Here is a 20,900-nt window from a genome sequence, read left to right on the forward strand (position 1 = left end):
AGCTCTGAGGTGCCAAGAGGTCCCCTCTCCCCAAAATTCTCCCGAAATACCAGTGCTAGATCAACTTTGGTATCCCAAGGACCAGAGGCCAAGGGTGGCTTGGGGTGGGTGGTCAGCCCTCCCCCCAACTCCTTTGGCCTCTCCGCCCCATTCTTTCACTAAGGCAATCGACATTCTTCTCGGTGCTACGTGAAGTGCTATGCACGGGCAACATCCAGTCCCCTAGCTTGCAGTCTTGCACCTAGATGGCGCCCCAAGCCCCGCCTGTACGGAAATTCTGAGCTGCCGTCTCCCCGGATCCTTCCCTCCCAGGATTCCCGGGTGTCTGGAGCCGGCGCACCAGGACTCCTGGTTCCCCCAGAGAGGCGCCCTGCGGCGCTGGGGCTTGCTCCGGGGGAATCCCCGCCCACCTTGTCATTCCTGCAGGGGAATCCCCGCCCCCAGTCCCTGTCACTCCAGTAAGGGAGTTCCCGCCCCTCGAATGTACCAGAGGGAGGGAATCCCGCCCGTCCTGGAGGCTCCGCGGATCCCCTGCGCTGCGCTGCGCTGCGAGGAGCGGACTCCAGCGCCGGTGCGCGCCGGCCCCGGGCAGGGGACGGGTGGGGCGGCGGCTGCGGGCACCCGCAGAGCCGCGGGCCGAGCCGAAGGCGCCGGGGATTGCGCCTCCCGCGGCTGCCTGCGAACCGCGGCGCTGCAGCTCCGGGCAGGCGGCGGCACCGCTGTCTGCGGCGGCGGCAGCGGCGCGGGGACCCGCCGGGCGGAGTCTGGGTCGGCACCCGCGAGGAGCAGCCGGAGCCTCCGCCGAGCCGCGAGCAGGTGAAGCGACCGTCGCCCTGCACCCGGGACGCGGGCTACGGGTGGGCGGTGGGCGGGCGGGGAGGACGGAGGGTCTTGGCACCCCGAGACCGTGTGTGTCCGGGAAAGTTTAGTGGCAAATCCGGGTGCGGGAATCTCAGCCCCGGCAAGGCGGTGAGTGGGGGCGCCGACCCGGGGCGGCACAAACTCCTCTCGCATCCGGCCGGGGGCGGGCAGGGCGCGGCGGAGGGGAGAGAGCCGGACAGAGTGTGACCGGGACAGACGGACAGCCGGAGACGCACTGCTGGGAGCACACAGGGCAGGGTCTGGAGCGCCTGCCCGGGCGCGCGCCCCGCTCCCTATCCCTGGACCGTTGCCTTGTCCCCTCCTGCGCCCGGAGCGGAGGTACTCGGGTACTGTGGCCTCAGGTACTACTGCCTTGGGGACCACCCTCCCGCGCTTCTTCATGTCTCGCCCCCGCCCTGCCGTGGGAAGAGACGTGCGAGACAAGGGAGTGCAGGGGGCGCGCAGACCGGGGAAATCCTGCTCTCCCTCTGCAGTCGAGGTCCTCCTAGAACCTGGTTTGCCAGTTCCCAGCAGCCCTGATCTGTGCAGAGACCTTGATATGGGACACTCGAGGGTGAAGAGGAGGAGGTTTGGCATGGGCAGGTCACAGAGACTGGAATGGCAGGCACGAGGGCATTCCAGAGCTCTGGACCCTTGAGACTGGAGGTTGGCCAGTGCTGGGGGATGGAGCTGGGGCTGGAGCTGTCCCCTGCAGCTGGCCCAGCCTCTTGTCTCCCACAGAGGTAGGGTCTCTGGGGTGGGTGTGTTTCCCTTGACAAGTCCTAAGGAAAGTACTGGAGGTGGTGGCTGAGTGGCTGCAGAAAGTGAAGCCTGGATCTGCCCTTGCAGAGAGCCCCCGTGACCTTCAGGGCTTCTTCCCCAGTGAAGTCCACACTGTCTGCTCTGGGCTTGGGGTTGAGGGGCCTGGTATTTTTACTAGTCCAGCTTTTCTGGTCTGTGACTTCTCGTTAGGGGTCAAGTAGGTGCAGATTGGCAGGTGTGGTGTGGGAGGGCTGCTTGTGAGGGTGGAATAGAATGTTCCAGAACACACCCCTGGCTGTAGGTGGTGGTTCTAGCTTCATCAGTTCCTTCTTCCACCAGGATGATCAAGAACTGCTGCTCTTATAATAACCACACAGTGGTGTGAGTGTGTGTGTGCGCGTGTGTGTGTGTGTGTGTGTGTGTGCACGCGCGTTGGGAGGGGGAGTAGGTGTAGGAGTAGGGGGTGGCAGGTGCCTGGAGAGGAAGAATTAGAACCATGTAACCTATATAAATGCACCTCCTTTGACATAGTTTATATGCTCCTGGAAAAATATTGAATTATACTTTAAATCTATCATCAAAATTGATTTTGTATACACTTTATGGCAGTTTACTATTTTAGGAAACATGGTAATTTCTCTATTCATTCCAATCATTTTATTTTTGGAGTACCTGTGGTTTGCTGTGCAGGAGGTGGGAGCTTAGAGTTTCCAGGGGATGCGAATGGATGAAAGAGGCTCCCTCCCTGCTGTCAGAGTTTCAATCTAGCCGAAGCAAGAGAAGTATACAGAGGGCTATGATGCAAGCCAATGTGGCATGTTGTAGGCACCCTATGTTTATTGGATGAAGGAATGAAGGGATGATTGAATGAATAAAGTGCCTGAGGAGTGGTCCAAATATAACACTTTGGGATTATAGAGGAGAAAGAAGTTGCTTTTGACTGAGGGGATCTGAAAGGCTTCGTGGAGGAGTCCTCAGTAAAAGAAGTGCATGCTGAGAGGTTGATCCTAAGTTAGGACATGGCCCTGAGGGGTATGACAGGGGAAGAAGCTGAGCTAAGAACTCAGAGGAACTTAGTTCTTGGGTATTTCGTGCAAGGGACTGTCATGATCAGATATGTGCTTCCGAGTGATTAATCTGATCTCTTGCAGAAAAAAATGGGATTGGGGAGAGACGAGAGGAGAGGAATCTAGAGAGAAGATTTTTATAATGAGATGCTGGGGGAGGTTATGAAAGTTTGAGCTGGTGGGTGGCAGCGGGTTAGGAAGAAAGGACAGACTCATCAGCTGTGGACTTGAAGCGTGGGCACTGGTTGGACTTGAAGTGAGAGAAGAAACAAAGATCACGTGCGGGTTGTGAGTATCAGTGCACAGTGGACTGAAATAGGGTGTGTGGAACTTTAACACGCAACAAACCAGAAACCTAGAGAAAACCTTCCAGACTTCTCTTTCTCACTCCTTCTACACCTAACTTGTCACCAGGGTCCATGATTACCTCTCCTTGTAAAACGTATCAGTGGTTCCCAGGACATGTGGGATAAATTCCAAATCCTATGTGACTCTTCAAACACTCAAACTTCTCTCTTGCTAAGGCCCCCAACACACACACACACACACACACACACACACACACACACACACACACACACACACACACACACACACACACACACACACACACACACACACACACACACACACACACACTGCATAGACCTCCTGACCTGCCTTGCTCTCTGCCTTTACAAAGCTGTTTTTAGTGGGTGGCAGTGATAGGGGAGCAGTCCTAGAATCTCCTTTCTCCCTGGTCCTCCTGAGGAACTGCATCTTACTCTTCAAGATCCAGTTCGAGGGCCTCTTGCACTGAATTTCTGCCACTTTTTGGACCATCCCTCTGTCTTACTGTTAGCACACTTGTTGCACTGCTTGGGGCCTGATTCTCTAAGACTTTATCTTATTCATGTCCAGATAGGGCCTGGAACAGTTGCCTATCAACTTCCTCAGGTTAGAAAGGAAGATAAACGGAGGAACACTCCAGACCCCCACTGTCCGGCTTGATTGTACTCTAGGGTGTTGTCTGAACCCTAACTGGGAAGCTCTGGGCCTGGTGGGCTGGACAAGACAACAGAGCTCTGGATATTCCCTTGGCCCAGATCATGTGAGCCTGAGTGACTCAGACCATTGTGGTGGGAGCATCTCTGTTGACAGGTGTCCCCAAGTCCTTCCTCCTGCACTAACCACAAGGAGAAAATCCCAAAGAAGACGAACCCACAAAAGGTCAGGACCAAATCCAAAGAGAGGCTGAATCTCTTTATGGCGATGAACTTGGAGACTGGACAGTTTTTAACCTTTTTCTTCTGCCCTCAGAAGTGTCCCCACAGTACCCAGTAGGATGATGAGGACAGAGTTGTGTTTCAGGGGGAGGAAGAGCTAGGAGGCAAGCCCACGAGGGAGGGAGCGGGGGGGGGGGGCAGGGACACCACAAGGATGATAGGAAAAGGCCACCGGCAGAGCCTGACAACAGTGTCTGTAAATGATGGTGGCAGAAATCAGCTTGCAAGGGATGAAGGAGAAAGTGAGGGCCAAGACAGTGAAACTGGGGGTGTGGACACTAGATCCAGAAGTGTGCTGGTTAAGAATACTCCAGAGAGTATTTTGAGGGAGTGGTAGCGTTGAGTGAAGGCTCATTTATTTATCATTTTTTTATTTTTTAAAAGATGACCAGTAAGGGGATCCTAACCCTTGGCTTGGTGTTGTCAGCACCACGCTCAGCCAGTGAGCGAACCGGCCATCCCTATTTGGGATCCGAACCGTGGCCTTGGTGTTGTCAGCACCGCACTGTCCCGAGTGAGCCATGCGCTGGCCCTTGAGGGAAGGTTTATTCATGAGAGTCCCCTGATTCTCCCTCCCAGGCGTGTCTGGTAAACCAAAGAGAAGCGGGAGAGGATGGAGAAGCAAGAAGGTGAGGGGTGGCTGGGGGGGAGAGGCCAGGGACAACGAAGAGCGAGCGCAGGGAACGAGAAAGCTGGCGTCTGCTTCCCTGGAAGGCAGGAGGGCGGCAGGGGTGGGGTGAGGCGCTGGAGAGCGCTGCCCGCAGTGCAGGGGGCGGCACCTGCTGAGAGCCGGAGGGCCCTTGCTGAGACTGGGGCGTGGGGGCCGGGGCTGCAGTGCTGCTGGCAGGGGCGGTGAACCCGGCGCCTGGCACAACTGAGGCAGCCAAGAGGGAAAGGCAGGATCCCTGAATTGGGGTCAGAGACTTTGGTTGGAATCCAAGCACTGCAGAGAACTTTGAAACTCTGGAGCCTCCGTTTGTGCCTGTGTTACTGGTGTAACAGCTACTGCACAGGGTTGGCCGTAGGAGGAATAACAGGAGGTGCTGAGGTGTGCATGCCGGTCCCTCAGTGACAGCGTCTGGTACCTAGTGGTCCTTTGGAATAGTGTGGTGGGAAATGAATAAACCTCTCACCAAAGTCAGTGAGAGCCCAATTAGACGTAGAAGGCAGAACTTTTTAGCAGACTCACAGAAGCTTTCTTTCCACTTTATGTGAAAAGCTTTGGCCTCCTCTAGCAGCCTGGCCTCCCTGTTCCCACCTTAACGCATCTTTCAGGATGTCTGCCTGTCTGTCTGTCTGTTGGCTAGCTGTGGTGGCTACCGCTAAGACTTGGGTTTCACTTCCCTCTCTTATGCAAAGATGCAGTTGCCCGGATAGGCTCCCCCGTCCCCTGCCTGGGAGGGGACGATGCGTTCAGACTTCCCCATTCCTTCATTTGAGGATGCTGAGGCCCAGAAAAGCAGAGCGCTTGCCCCGTTGGACCACTGGAACTAGAATCACAATCTACGGTTGCTTGATCTGGGGAATCGTTGTCTTTCAATGGCAAATGGCACAAGATGCAGGTGGGGAGGAAGAATTGAAAATCTGCATATCCCCTTGGTTTTATTGATGGGCCTTTGGCTATACTTAGATTAAATAAGTATTCTCACTTCTTAGTGAAGAGGGGAAGCAAAGGAGCACTCAACTTGATTTACTAAACACTCAATAGATATGTGCCAAAATAAATGAATTTTGGAGGAAATGCAAAGAATGTTTTTTAGGGAAGTACAAGTATAGAAACGTTTTCTCAAGTTATTCTTTATTTTCTACCTGGGTGGTCTATGTCTAGATTATGTTGTCCTTTGGACTCGTGCATATGTTGCATATAAAATGATGGATCCTTTTATGGTATTTAAGAATTTTAAATTCTTGATCTCATAATATGCATATTCTAGAAATGGGATTTCTACAAGATGGGATTGGGAAAGAATACATTTCTCCTGGGTTCCAGGGAAAAGGATCATTTGAAGCCAGGTAGGTCATCTGATTCAGTCTAATTGTCTGTGAGCTCGAGTTCTGCGTTCTGTTTACAAATAGGTTCAGGAAAACACTGGGAGCATTTACCGTTTGAAAACTCAATAGCTGAAGAGGCCGTTTGTGGTCTGATAAGACAGCTGAGCCGAGAGATGGCTTGTTAAGGCACTAAGTGTGTGGAGAAGGCACATTTGTCTTTTAAGTCTCTCCAGCTCCAGGAAGAGGCCTGCCCCTGGCTGTGGCCTCTCTCAGATGCCAACAGCATCTTCTCCACCCCACATTCTCGATAGGACCAGGGAACAGTCCCCATCCTGAGAGGTCCCAGCTGTTCCGTGCATGCATTACCTACATGAATATGAGGGAACTTCAAAAGGTTCATGGAAAAATATAATTAAAAGATAATACAAATCTTTCCATGAACTTTTTGAAGATCCCTTGAACATTCTGAATGAACAGTGGCTGGGCTGTTAACTTGCAGAAAGGCAGGAACTTAAGATTATGAACTCTGTTTGTGAAGCAGCTTAATGGAATGAGACAGCATTGAACATCTGGCCGATTAAGTTATTCTTGGATTATTTGTTTTTAGGTTATAAAACATTTCTGTGGCTCATCAAGCATTCTAGGACATGTGAAAAGGTTTTAGAGAAGCAGCATTGGGGGAAATGACTTTACAGCAAAGAGGACTAATTCTGCACACACTATTGTTGGAAGCACTGAATGAAATAATAGCGAGGAGATGGGGGAAATTTTGTTTTCTGAAGCAGCCTGAAATGCCCAGATAGCCACAGGAGGATTTAAAAATCAGAAACTCTTAAGGATCTGCAAGTCCTTGAAAAAGCATAGTCCAATCCCTTGTCCTCAGGTCGAAGTAAATTTAGCTCATTCCAGATAGGATCTATGATATTTGAACCTTCCTGAGAGGGGTGCTTTCTTGGTATATTTGGCCCTTAACAGATGCCCCAGACTGGGTTCTTTCGGGTATTTTAGCAGGATTTGAGCTGAGCCACTCCTGGTCTCATTTTTATCAACACTTGGACACCTCTAATACTTGGTTTTGCAAGCACTAGACTTTAACTCTGCTACTTCAACCGGATCATCCAAGTTAAAACACAGACACTCTGTTGTCCTGGCCTCAGCAGAGTGATCATCTGCTTTGCTAAAAATAAAGGCGGCACTCATACAATGTGGAATAGGATTCCTACAGTGAGCAGGGGGCATACTGAGTGCTATGGAAATCCAAAGTCAGTTTCCTGGCTGGGACCTGCCCACTGAGGCAGTAGAAGTTATGCTGGGACAAGGGTGGTAATTTTGGATCATGGCATATTGAAAAGGGGGATGGTGGTAGAGAATTCGGCTGCCTCACACCAGCGGCCTCTAGGCTTCTAGAGGAAGCTGGCGGGAGGTGAGAGGGTGCCAGGGAGCTTTGTGCCCCTGGGGGCCTGTCTGGCTACAGTCACTCCTAAGGAGATCTTGGAATATCTAGGGGGAAGACAGAATAAACACCGACTCTTTTGTCTCTCGCCAAAGGCCAGCACTTTTCAGATACCTGTCTAGAGTGAATGTGCCTTGTCCTGTTTGCAAATCCTGGGATGTCACTGTAATTCCAACATCCCGTTAGACTCTGTTTCTAGAGAGTGGAGAGGCAAGTGTATTTCAGGTTAGCCATAGTATCTCGGGTTGGTGCACACAATTTGAACACCCAGTAATGCCCTTTACCCCTGAAGAGTTCCAGTGACTCGGCTACCAGAAGTGTCTTCAACAGCCTGACCCTCCACCCCATGAACATTAAGTGGTTCCCGACACTACTTATGTTTGCATGCAGGTGGTGTTGGAACGTTTCTTTTTCTCCACTTCAGAAGATGAAAATGGAGCCAAGTTTAATAAAGCAAGATGTCAATAAACTTTTAACATTTTTTGCGTGTTGGCCAATGGACACATAAAATGTCTGCTTTTAGCTGTGTTTCAGTTGGATTCCTGCCCCCCCACCCGCCCCCCCGTTTTTGGCATAGTGTATTTTATAGAGATTTGGGTAAAACTAGATTGTGCTATATGAGTCTCCTGGTGAAGAAAACTAACTTCCAATGCTAAAGCAACCATGCAAATTTTATTACAAAATCACTCGGCATAGAAAATTGGCCATAGTTTGCCTCTGCCCACTCTCCACAGCTCCCCCGCCCTGGTCACCATTATTCCCAATATCATTAGGCTAAAAGAAGAGACAGCTGTCCCCAGAAAATGTACTCCAAGTGTCATCATCAGCATGGACTCTCCTGAGAGAGCAGGCAGTGAGAAGGCACGAGGAGAGGAAGGGACCGTAAAGGACTGTGTTAACCCTCCGAACCTACCGCTCATCTTTAGAAACCTGAGCAGATGGAAGGCTTATTGATTTCTTTATTGGTGACTGCTGTAGAGCAGCGGTCAGCAATTTGGGGCACCTGGGAGACGCACATGGCACCTGAGCACCCTTCCCACCTGCTGGTCCCTCACCTGCAGCTTCCTGGACACCACATTTATCTTGAGGATCTGTGAAGACGAGCTGCCTTTTCCTGTACTCTTGAGGATCTGGCATAATGCTCAGCACAGGGTAAAAATTAAAATTGTTTTGAGTGCTCACTGTTTGGCAGGCCCTGTTCTAAACACTTTACACATATTAAGTCATTTAATTCTCACAACAACCTGATGAGGTGCATTCTGTTATTACTCCTAGGGCGGCCATAAGAAATGAGCACAAGCTTGGTGGTTTAAACAACAGAAATTTATTCTCTCACAATTCTGGAGGTCAGAAGTCTCAAATCAAGGTGTTGGCAGGGCCATTGCTCCCTCTGGAGGCTCTAGGGGAGAATCCTTTGCGTCTCTTTCGGCTTCTGGTAGCTGTCAACATTTCTTGAGGCTGCTTTACTCCAGTCTCTGCCTCTGTCTTTACATCACCTTCTCCTCTGTGTGTCCATGCCATCTCTCATGTCTGCATGGCACACTTTGTGTGTCTCTTATAAGGACGTGGGATTTAGGGCCATTCAGATAATCCAAGATGATCCCATGTTGAGATCTTTAATATATTACATCCTCAAAGACCCTTTTGCCAAATAAGATCACATTCACAGGTTTTGGGATCCACCATTCAACCCACTGCATCCCCTTTTGCAGATAGAGAAATGGCTGTGCAATGTGGTTAAGCAAATTCTTTGAGGTCAAGCAGCTAGGACTTGGTGGGACTGGGATATAAGTACAGCAGCAGCCTGGCTCTAGAGCCTGTATTCTGTACCCTGCTGGCTCTAGAGCCTGTATTCTGTACCCTGCTGTCTGCTGCCTGCTCAGTGATGGTTTATGGTAAGAATGGGTTGCAGGATAAGTGGGTCAATGAATGGAAAAGAAGATGCTGATAACAGATGTGTTGAAAATGTTACCCCAGGACATGATGTTGGGTCATCTTCTCTGGCTATTCTCCCCACCAGGGAGATCTCAACTATTTCAAGACTTTACCTACCTTCTGTGTGCTGTTGCCCTCCAAATATATGTCTCCAGCCTTGACCTCTCCACTGAGGTCCAGACTCATGTGCCCCATGAGTCCCAACCCTAACACAACCGAAATGAAATCCTTCCTGTTTCTCCTTCAAACTAGTTCTTTCCTTCTCCTCCCCTCATCCCCAAAACCTAGAAACCACCCTTCATTCTCCTCTTTCCCTCTCGCTTTGCATCTAAATCCATGAATAAGGCCTGTTGGCCCTTCCTCCAGTGTCCACCCTCCTCTCCACACCTCTACGGCAGCCACCCTCATGAAAGTCACTGTCACCTTGTCCCTGGACCCCTGCTGCAGTCATCTTCTAACTGGGCCTCCTGAGGGCATTCTTGACCCCTGATCCTTTCTCCTCAGAGCAGCCAGAGGGGTCTTTTTAGAAAATAATGTATTTCTTTTTAGAGCAGTTTTAGGTCCACAGCCAAATTGAGAGGAGGGTACAGAGATTTCCCATATACTCTCTGTCCCCACACATGCACAGGCTCCCCCATTATCAGCATCCCCCACCAGAGTGGTGCATTTGTTGCAATGGATGAACCTATATTTGAACCTATATTGACATGTCATTATCACCCAAAGTCCATAGTTTACATTAGGGTTCACTCTTGGTATTGTACTTTCTACGAGTTTGGACAAATTATAATAACATATAAACCAACAAGTATCACACAGAGAATATTAACTGCCCTAAAAACCCTCTGTGCTCTACTTCTCCCTTCCTCCCTCTAATTCAGAAGAGTTTTTTAAAAACATAGATCAAATTATGTCACAGTTTTTTTTTTTAATTTTTATTTTCATTTTATTTATTTTTTATCTTTTTCATGACCGGCACTCAGCCAGTGAGTGCACCGGCCATTCCTATATAGGATCCGAACCTGCGGCGGGAGTGTCGCCGCACTCCCAGCGCCGCACTCTCCCGAGTGAGCCATGGGCTTGGCCCCACAAACAGTTTTAAACTGGGGATTTCTCTTTGCCATTTGCATACAGTCCAAGCCCTTGCCCCAACCCACCTCTCCCATAACTTGCTCTCTTACCACACATTGCTCTCGCCGTCTGTCTGTAGACCCTCTCCTTTCGGTTCTGGAACACACCAAGTTCTGGTCCGATATCAAGGCCTTCCACTGCTTGCTTCCCCAGGTCTTCGCCCATGTCCTCTCCATGAACACGTCATGTAAAATGGCGACACATAGTCTATCGTATGACTCCTGTTCTTTTTGAAATAAAGTCTTTGATTTATTCATTTATCATCTCTTACCTGTTGGAATGTAAGCTCCATTAAAGCGAAGACCTTGTCTTGTTCGTGTCTCAAGTGTGCACGACAGTACCTGGTATGTAACAGAGCCTCAATAAATATCTGTTGAACAAATTGAGCACTTAAAGCATTTTAGACACTGTTCCCAGTTATTATTTTTCAGATGAGGAAACATAGGCTCAGAAAGTTTAGATGACTTGCCTGAGGTTGCATATCTAACAGTTGGAGCAAGAATTTGAATCTAGATCTCTTTTTCTCCTAAACCTGTGTTTCCAATCACTATTCCATACAAAATCTCTGAGAAGCAGAAACTGCCCAGGATTCATCCCTAAAGTCTCTACGGAGCCCTGAGTTTTCTAATTCTTTTTCCTGCTCATAAACACAGGACACAGATTTTTTTTTTTTTTTTTTTTTTTAAAAAGATGACCGGTAAGGGGATCTCAACCCTTGGCTTGGTGTTGTCAGCACCACGCTCAGCCAGTGAGCAAACCGGCCATCCCTATACAGGATCCGAACCCGTGGCCTTGGTGTTATCAGCACCGCACTCTACCGAGTGAGCCACAGGCCGGCCTAGGACACAGATTATTAACACACAAGGAAGAAATATACCTACTCAGATTCCCCATATACTATTTCTCTGAAAAGTTGTCCTGTAACTTAATTTTGGGAAGCTAAGAAGTCCATTTCTCTTTTTCTCCACTTCGAGACTTTGAGGCTCAAGATTTTTCCTGATCCGTCTTTAGACTTGATGGTTTAAATCCTCTTCCTTGAATCCTTGAAGTAAAGGCAGAGATGACCAGGTTGAGCCCCTGTATGTAAAGGTAGAATTTATTTGCATTCAGAAGAAGCCCTGAGGTCTTCCTCCTCCTGATTTTCCTTCCACACCAACACTTTCCAGTTGATAGAGCCCTACGTTGAGAACATGGACCCCATTTTTAGATTGGTTGGTAGCGACACCCACTGGGTCTTGCTAAAAGACTGGTCCATTTCTCTGTTACCAGCTTTGAGCCATTCATGAAAGAAAACAAAGGACAGATTCTTGCCAGGCGTGGGGCTCAGAGGTTGCAGACTGGGGAGAACAAGAAAACAGCTATTTGTTTCCTTCCCTGTTGTAGGCCCTCCTTTTAAAAATTAGTTTTGTTGTAAGAATTACATCAGCATCCCAGTAAGTAAACATCAGACAAAAAAGACTACTATTTCAGGCAAATAGTAATTGTGAGAATGGCCAAGACCCACAAATGTAGGTTGGGCTTGCATTTGTAGGAAGGGCTATAGTGGCTGATTAGTGTATGTGGCAGATATAGCTGCTCTCCTGCAGAAAGGCACAACTCTGGCCATTTGATACATCATGTGCTTCACCGCTGCTGTCGTGAATGGGGTTTGCTATGGAAACCAGAACTTTGCCCGAGGGTTGTGCATGTAAAGTGTCACTCATTGGTAGTACCCTTTATTTTTAGCATAAACCAGAAAGGAGGTGCTCATTGTTCCTGCTAACAAGAAGGTGGGTAGTCACAATGGAGCCTGGGATGAATTGTACGTGCTGTTCTCATGTGGAATATCACCACCCACCACAGTTCTCATTGGTTGTATCAAGAAGTGCGTCTGTATTTCCATTGGTTAAAATCCATGCTGGAACCTGCACACCAGGATAGTTAGATTTACTACTTTTTGTAACTTTCTGCACTTCTATTCCCATCTTCATCTTGCCACGGCCTGTAAGCCTCACTAACAATGTTGGTCCTGCAGACAGGAGGTGGGTAGCCTCCCGTAAAGCCACTGAAAACTATGAAGGCTCAGCACACATTTGAAGTAGGTAGCATTACCCTCTCAACATGACACTCGTTTCTTTCCTAGTGCATATGCTGTGTCCTTACTGCCCCCAAACCATCTCTTTTCTTCTTTTTCATTCAACTAGAAAACATTTCTTCAAGAACATAGTTGGCCTCTTGAATCTCACTTTTTTGGGGGACTTGGAAGTGGCTAAGATCCCCCTTGGTATGTGTGCTGATAGATATATACCTAGGCCTGAGTGGATCTGGGGCCTTGTCTCATTGTGCTCTGTCACCTGTGGGTTTGGTTAGGAACGAACTGCAGGACAAAGTGAAGGCACAGTCATTTCTTGAGTTGATGTCAGCTGTGGGTCAGAAACACTAGGCTGGAAAGTTCTTCCAGGCAGATATTAAATCCTGTTTGATGCTATGACTCAAGCATCTAGAGCAGTGCCTGAACCACAGGAGACCCTTCATGGAGGTTTTTCAAATGAATGAAATTTACTGTCAGACTGGTGTGTCTGGGTGGGAGAAAAGAACTTGGACTGTACTTACAGCTAATCCATGAAGATCGCCATAGTCTGAAATGGTCCTGTCCTTCAGAAACATTAATCTCATGGGGGAGATAGGAAATCTGAGGCAGTGCTAGTTATGACTTAGGACGTATAGGAAGATGAATCTTCTGATAAAAGCATCATAAGGGTATCCTTCCATCAACAATTTTTTTTTTCCAAATGGAAAGATTTCCATTTTACACACTGATCATTGAAATTGATTTCATGAACTATGTAAAAAACATCATACTTGTGCACTCATTCAGCCCTATTCACTCATTCATTCATAAATCACATATTTATTTGAGACCTATTATGTGCTAGACCCTTAGATTCTAGTAGGGGAGATAGGCATTTAATATATGTTTTAAGCTTAGTCCAGAAGAACATGACCCCCCTAGAGAAGTGATCCTCTACCCTACTGTACCTTATAAACTCCTCTTATCAAGGTCGCTGATGAAATCCTCATTTACTAAATCCAAGGATCAATTCTGAGCCTTTTCCTTGATCCCTTAAAGAATTTGACAAAGCATGTGACATGCTACAGTTCATCCCTCCCTTATCTTTGAAATGCTCCTTACCTTGGCTGTCTGGGTACCAAGCTCTGTAGGTGTTCCTCCTCGTGTACCAGCCAGCATTCCTTCCTAGTTTTCTTGGCTGCCTTCTCTTTTCCTTGACCTCTTAATAATGCTAGAGGGCTTAGGATTCAGTAGTTGCATGTCTTGTCTTTTCTTCCTGCAATTACTGTCTGATGTCAGTCATTCTCATGGCTTTAGTTGCCATCCGTAAGCCAAGATCTCCCACCAGTGTGTCTCCATTTCATACTGCTTACATGTGTTATCACCTACTTGACATCTCTGCTGAACATCATCTCATACTTTAACATCTAAAACTGAGGTCCTGATTCCCACCCTGCACCTTCCAGATGTTTCATCTCTAGTTCTTTAAAATATACCTAGAACCTAACCATTGCTCATCACTTCTCCTCTATCCAAGCTGTCCTCATCTCTCAGCTCAACAATTTTGGGAGTCTCCCAATTGCTATTGTTCCCCTTTGCCCCTATAGTCTATTCTCAACAGAGCAGCCAAAATTATTCTAGTAAAATGTAAATCATTTAATGTCACTTCTCTGCTCAGGCTTTCCCAGTAGCTTTCCATCTCATGGGGAATAAAGCCAAACTCATCGCATAGCCTTCGACTCACGTGCTGGCCTCGCCCCTCCCTTCCTTCCCCCTCTGACGTCGTCTCTAGTGCTCTCCCTCTCAGCTCCGTGTCACTGGCGTGCTTCTGCCTCAGGGCTGTCGCGCCTGCTGTTCCCTCTGCCTTTAATGCTCTTCCTTCATGTACCTGAGCTCTCCCTCACTTCCTTCAGGTCTTCATTCAAATGTCACCTTCAATGAAGTCTTCTGTGCCACCCTAACCCAACCCAAGACTTCACAACCCCCTTCTCAGCTTTATTTTCTCCTTAGCACATTGTCAGTTTTTAAAACATATATTATGTATTTCACTGACAATTTGTTTTTCTGCCTGCTCCTCTTCATTACAATGTAAAATCTATAAAGGTATTCTTTTGGAGGGGTGTCTTATTTGGTTCACTGTTGTGTCACCAACACTTAGAACAATGCTTGGCTTATAGTAGGCATTCAGAAAATATTTGTTGAGAGAATGAATTAGAATCACTGGTATTTTCAACATGAAAACTGATGCCTCAGGGATTGTGATTTAATTGGTATGAGGTACAGTCCAAGCATTGGTATGTTTTGATGGCTCCCCAGGTGATTCTAAAGGGAAGCCAAGGCAGCAAACCACTGCTTCATGACCTGAACTCTGGTTTTTGTTTTTGTTTTTCATGGGATTTTATCTCTGTGGCATACGTTGTTGCATTCTTAGAAAATCTATTAGTTTCTAATTGCAGTGGATGGTGTTGATGAAATTTGTGCTGTGTATGATAGCATATTACTGTTTAATTGGAGCAACTTGTTCGAGTGGATGTAGTGGACATTTATCTGTGTATGACCTTGGCTGCACTTTGATAGGGAGGCATCGACCCTATATTGTAGAGTCAAGTGTGTTCTTTGTTAATTTCCCGGTTGAATATCCGTCGTCGTACTTGAAAAGCGGGAGGGGATTTGAATCTGCCTAGTTATTAACTTCATTTGCCTAAATGGGCTGTACACATTTATTCCATACCCCACCCAGAATGTCCCTCTGCCCACTGCCTAAGTTCTGTGCATCCTTCAAGGCCCAGTGGAGTGTCACTCCCCTGACAAATCTTCCTTCCCTCCTTCACTGGCTGGCAGCCTCTCCCAGAACGCTGGCACATTCATTTACTGTCCAGTGGGTGAACCTTTTGGTGAAGGCGTCTTTGCTCTTCTTCATTCCTTCCCAGACTAGACTGTAATCTCTCCGAGGGCACCAGGCCATCCCCTTCATCTCTGTGTCACCAGCAGCAGGCAGTAAGCGGATGTTGATGCATGGGTTAGACTCCTCTTGTTTAATGTATTGGCAGCATCTAAGGAGCGTTGCCAAGGGGAAGGAATGTCACTTTTGGCATAATTAAGGATTATACCCTTCATAAACACCCTGGCATTTTCCAGTCTAGTTTATTGTTGATCCGTATCATTCTCATTTTTTAATTAGTTTTTAAAGCAACCAAATACGTAGCTTGTAAGATTTAAAATCCAAAGGTTTCATGGGCTGGCCGGTTAGCTCAGCTGGTTATAGCACAGTCTTGTAACATCGGTCAAGGCTTCAGGTCCCCAAACCAGCCAGTACCACCTCCCCACCAAAAAAAAAAAAAAAAATCCCAAGATTTCAGTACCCTGTCTGAAAATGGCACACTCAAGAGAGCTCAGATACGATCACATGTGGCTTTATTTTCAAAATCGGATTCAAAGAAATAAAATTTAAACAGCCTTTTAGGAGCTGCCAAGAGGAACCTCTAAAAGAGGGTGCAGGGGCCACTCTAGAGGGCCTTTGTCTCTCTTTCTATTCGAAGTAGTGGCTTTTCTATTATTGTCTCATTATCAAGTTGACATTCTTCATTTCAGTGGCCTGGGAGATCAGGTAACGGGATACCTTGGCGTAGGAGGAAGGTTTAGAAATTAAGTTCTTAACACCTTGATGGCCTTTTGAAGCTTGGGGAAAAGTGATGTCATGGTGAGACAGGAAATGTCATAAAGCTGCAAAATGTCATAAACCGATTTCCATCTGGTTGTAGGTATATAAGGCACAGCAAAGAAAAGCGCATTGTGTTTTTACCCAATGAGGGTAAGGTTACTAGACTCGTATATCACGGGAAAGCTGTTGGCATAGCGTATCCATACTGTTCAGCAGGGTGTTTGGATAGTCCCTTGTCACGTCTCTCTGGGCAAGATGGAGCAATGTGGACTGGACAGTAGCAGCACGTGGAGATTTGTAGCTGTCAAGCTAAATGCCTGTACAAAGGAGTTGATGGACTGGTGTCCATCCAGAGAGAGGGTTCCAGAAAGTGAGAATCAGGCACAGTTCTGCCTCTGGCTTTATCTTGCTCCTGTTGGTTTTTATCAGTGACTTGACTAAAGACATGGATGGCATGTTTCTCCCATTTGCTCATGACCCAGATCTGGGAAACATACTGACCTCATTTCACACCAAAATCAGAATCTGAACAGACTGACAGGATGAGCCAAGGCTTTCAAAAGTCCGCCAAGGGGCTCAAGTGAAGGTCCTGCACTTCAGTCCAGTAACACCAACTGCATTTATTATAGGATGGTCAGGAGGCTGTTTTAACAGCAGCCTTGGTGTAAAGGATTTAGGCAGTTCATTAGATTATGTAATCACAGTGCATCGACACTGTGATGTGACTCTTAAATCAAGCTAAATTCCAGGTGTGAGGAGCCCAGAAACAGTGTTGACCTCTGTGCTATTTCCACACATCTAAACTGTTGTGTGTTGCTCTGGGCAACACCTGGTGTAAGGTCCAAGATGGGAAAGTTAGTGGGAGAGATTTACAGGAAAGATACTAGCTGCCTTCCAAGTCCTTCCCTTTCCAGCCCATACCCCTCACCACCATCACTTTATCTGCTCCTTTGCCAATCCTCTAACCTCCCTTTCTCCTTTCCTCGAGCTGCCCCCATCCTCAAAATCTCTACACCAAGTTAGTTCAACCACCTGCATTTTCTGCCCCTATGTCTTGCCTTCTAAGCCTTTCTACAAAAGGAAAAATCACCCAGCTATTGGGATTGGTGCAATTGCAGAATAATGGTGCCTGAACTCATCAGACCCATAGGGTGGCAGACAGGTGGACAGTCTGTCTACCGGACACCAGACTCCTGCCGCACTTTCTCCATCCCTCTCAGTTTTCTTCACACAGAATCAGTGGAAACTCCCTCAGTCCTGCTCCCTCACCAACTACCTGTTTCCACATCCAGCCTGCACTCTTTCCCTCCTGCCTCTGAGAAGGATTTCCTGTTCCTCCTGCTTCTGCAGCCATCGTATCTGATCAGCGTGCACGTCCCCCGTCCCCTCTGTCTTTAACCTCTCAGCGTCTGCATTTCCTCTCCACCGTGTTTAAACCTCCCCCTCTTGAACTAAGACCCCGTTGTCTTTATATCCCTAACAACCAGGTTACTTGAAAAATTGATGTGTGTTGGCTTTTTTACTTCTTTAATCTCTCATTAATTCCTCAATGGTCTGTGCGGTCTGGTTTCTGCTCCCAGTGCCCCGCTAAAGTGTCACCACCGTGTGCACCCATGGGCCTCTGCATGGAAATCCAGCAGAAGCTTGTCAACCTCTCTTCAGCTGACACTGCTGACCTGTTCCTCTTTTGGGAAGCACTGTCCTCCTGGCTTCCCTGACACCCCTTCTCTGCTGGTTCTGCTCCTGCCTCTTTAAATAATACTTGGTCTTCTCTTCGCACTCGTCTCCATGGAGCCTGTCGTTTATTGTGGTAACAGCCCTACCCCTCTACCTTTGTTGATTGGGTTTTATTCTTTGCCTCTTAAGCCAATGCTCTCCTTCCTCCTCCCACCCCCGCGCCCCCAGTGCAATTTCAGCCATATCATTAGCCACTATGTAAGGCCCATTCGCATATCTGTACTTTTAGCCCCAACCCTCCTCCTGAGCTCTGAACTCACATGTGCAGTATCTACCTCCATGTGGGTGACCCTCTGCTACTCCAAAGAAACATGACCCAGACCAAGCTCACCGTTTTCTCCATACAAACCCGCTCCTCTTCCTCTGCTCCCTATGGCGATGGCATCCCTGCTCAAACAGCCTCCCAAATGAGAAATCTGGACTCATCCCTTACTTCTCTACCGTTGTGTGTATACTTGTGCACAGAAGTTTCAGCTACTATCTGTCCATTGGATGACCAAATAAATAAAGTATTTCATTGGCTTTCTTGTACAAGACTGCTAAGACTTATTTTCATTTCTGGTCCAGAAGCCAAAAGAAGGGCCATAGCACTGAAATTAAGGGGAAGAGATACAGCCCCATGTTGGAAAATTTTTCTATCCATTATATTTGTCTCAAGGTGGCATGGACTGCCTTGAGAGGTTGTGAGTTTGCTTTCACTGCAGGCATCAAGCAGAGGCTGGAACTGAAGTTGTAAGGCTGGGCTGGAAGACTTCTAGTGCCTCTACCAACCTTGAGATTTAATTCATTACCTAATGAGCCCCTCCTACATGTTTTGTCTACATCATCTCATTTAAGCTTTCTATTAGATTATTAGCCACCATGTATGGATGAGGAAACAGAAGCTCAGAGGGCCAAGTAATTTTCCTAAGGTGACCTTGCTGCGTAGTCAGTGGTTAGCCAGCTGAGTGGTCGGACTTCCAAAGGAGACTTGGTGTTCCCAAAAGCCCACTTGTTCTGGTAAGCCACTGCCTTGCATTTGGCATTAGAGACAAACTTTATTTCAGTAGAGTGCAGTCAGCTATATATCTTCATTGGTACATTTAAACCTTTGCGTATAATAGAAGGGAGCAATTCTTTGATTCAGAACTTAAATAAATTCAGAGCCTATGTTTTCCTTAAATATTTATTGGCATATTATCCTTCCCCTGCATTTCTACAGATAGTTTATTATTATAACACATAATCTTAATAATCAATGCAATTTTCTTCATAAGCCACCACCTCCAGTTTTCAGAGGCTTGGAAAGAAATAAATGAGAAAGGGTTAATTCTTCCACTTAGAATGGCTTTTAATTAAATGCAGGTCCTAGCTTCTGTGGTTCTGGGCTGCTGCTAAAATAGTAGCCTGCTGTGTGACAGATGCTGAGGAGGTCAATCCTGGGTTTTCTTTTACAAACTTGAAAGAAGGAGAGATGCCATATATTGCGGGGAAACTGGCTTGAGGTATAGAAAGAATATATAAGCAAATATTGACCTTGTTTTAATTTTCGCTTCTAATACACTGCCCTGGTAGGAACCAGACGTCTGATTAAAACAGCAGATAAGCATCAAAACGGAGAGGCAGTCAGCCTAGGATTGTAACTGGTGGGAGAAAGGAGTCCAAGGGGATAGTCGAACCAAGGATCTGAAATCCAAGCTAAGAGACTCGACTTGCAGATAACCAGCGAGTGGTTATTTTTATAGCACTTGTCAGCTGCCATCCTCAGAATGCTAAGAACTTATCCTCTTACACACTGTAAGGCATATGGTTACTTTCTCCATCTTTCACCTGATCCCAACCTTTTTGTTCGAATACTCAGAGAGCTTTCTTAGCCTGTGAGTAATCAAAATCCAGCAACAATTCCCAAGATAGAAATAACCAGCTCCTTTATTAGTCCTTTTCCCAGAGAGGTTCAGGAGGAAAAATGTAAATGTTGTAACTGCACAAGGTGCAAAGGGAGAGAGGGGAGGAGGCTGGTGGCAGAGGGAGGACTCTTGGGGGGACCAGCAGGCAGCACCCTGGGTTCTAATCCAGACATTGTCTTTCTTTAGCTTTGGGAGTCTAGACATGGTAGCCAGCCTTTTGGGATCCTAGTTTCCCCACACTTAGAAGGAAGCACTTGCAGTTAGTAATTCTTAAAGTCTCTTTTATGAAGGTACTTCAAAAAATTCATGGAAAGATTCGTATTATCTTTTAATTCTATTTTTCCATGAACTTTTTGAAGTACCCTCTTATCTGTAAAAGAAGAAAATGTTTTGACACACAGCTGGAACTCTGTAATCCACATACTGCCTGTCTTAGTCCTTTTGGGTCACTGTAACAAAAACACCATAAACTAGGTGGCTTATGTACAACAGAAATTTATTTCTCACAGTTCTGGAGGCTGGGAAGTCCAAGATCAAGGGGCCAGCAGATTTGCTGTCTGGTGAGGGCTGGCTCTGCAGCTAATAAACAGTGCCTTCTTGCTGAGTCCTCACATGGTAGAAGGGGCAAGACAGCTCTCTCTCTGGGTCTCTTTTATAAGAGAGCTAATCACCTCCCAAAAGACCCTACCTCCTAATACCATCACCTTAAGGGTTAGGATTTCAACTGAAGGGATGCGGGCACAGACATTCAGACCATAGCACTTCCTATTACTTGAGAACAATCATTTCTTCCCTGCCTGTCACTACTAGAGACTCACTCACATCTACAGTGCATCGGACCTCACCTTCTGTCCTAGATGAATATATTCATCTAAATTAAGCTGCCTATAAAAAACAAAACAAAACAAAGCACACACACACAAAAACAACAAAAGCCTGTTTCTGCTAGGAATAAGTTCCATGAATATGAAAGACTTGCAAGACATGAAAAATTCAGTTTCCCTTTCACTGACAATGATTTCTTCCTAAGAGCTTAGATATCATCTATTCTAATCTCATATTTTATAAATGAACAAATCTAGGCCCAGAGAGGTGAGGCA

The 20,900-nt window shown here is 47.0% G+C and overlaps 1 protein-coding gene across 4 annotated transcripts in view; it reads left to right on the top strand.

The window, feature by feature from the left end:
• Nucleotides 1-728: 728 nt before the first annotated feature.
• PDZD2 (PDZ domain containing 2) overlaps nucleotides 729-20,900 on the top strand; it is a 364,182-nt gene continuing 344,010 nt past the window's right edge. For 3 of the 4 annotated variants that reach the window (XM_063083810.1, XM_063083827.1, XM_063083831.1), the window contains exon 1: nucleotides 729-816. The gene's annotated coding sequence lies outside the window, so the exon portion shown is untranslated. The remainder of the gene's footprint in view (nucleotides 817-20,900) is intronic. The other variant, XM_063083816.1, reaches the window with a different exon arrangement.

The sequence above is a fragment of the Cynocephalus volans genome, chromosome 2 (assembly GCF_027409185.1).
Source record: "Cynocephalus volans isolate mCynVol1 chromosome 2, mCynVol1.pri, whole genome shotgun sequence".
NCBI classification, from domain to species: Eukaryota; Metazoa; Chordata; class Mammalia; order Dermoptera; family Cynocephalidae; genus Cynocephalus; species Cynocephalus volans.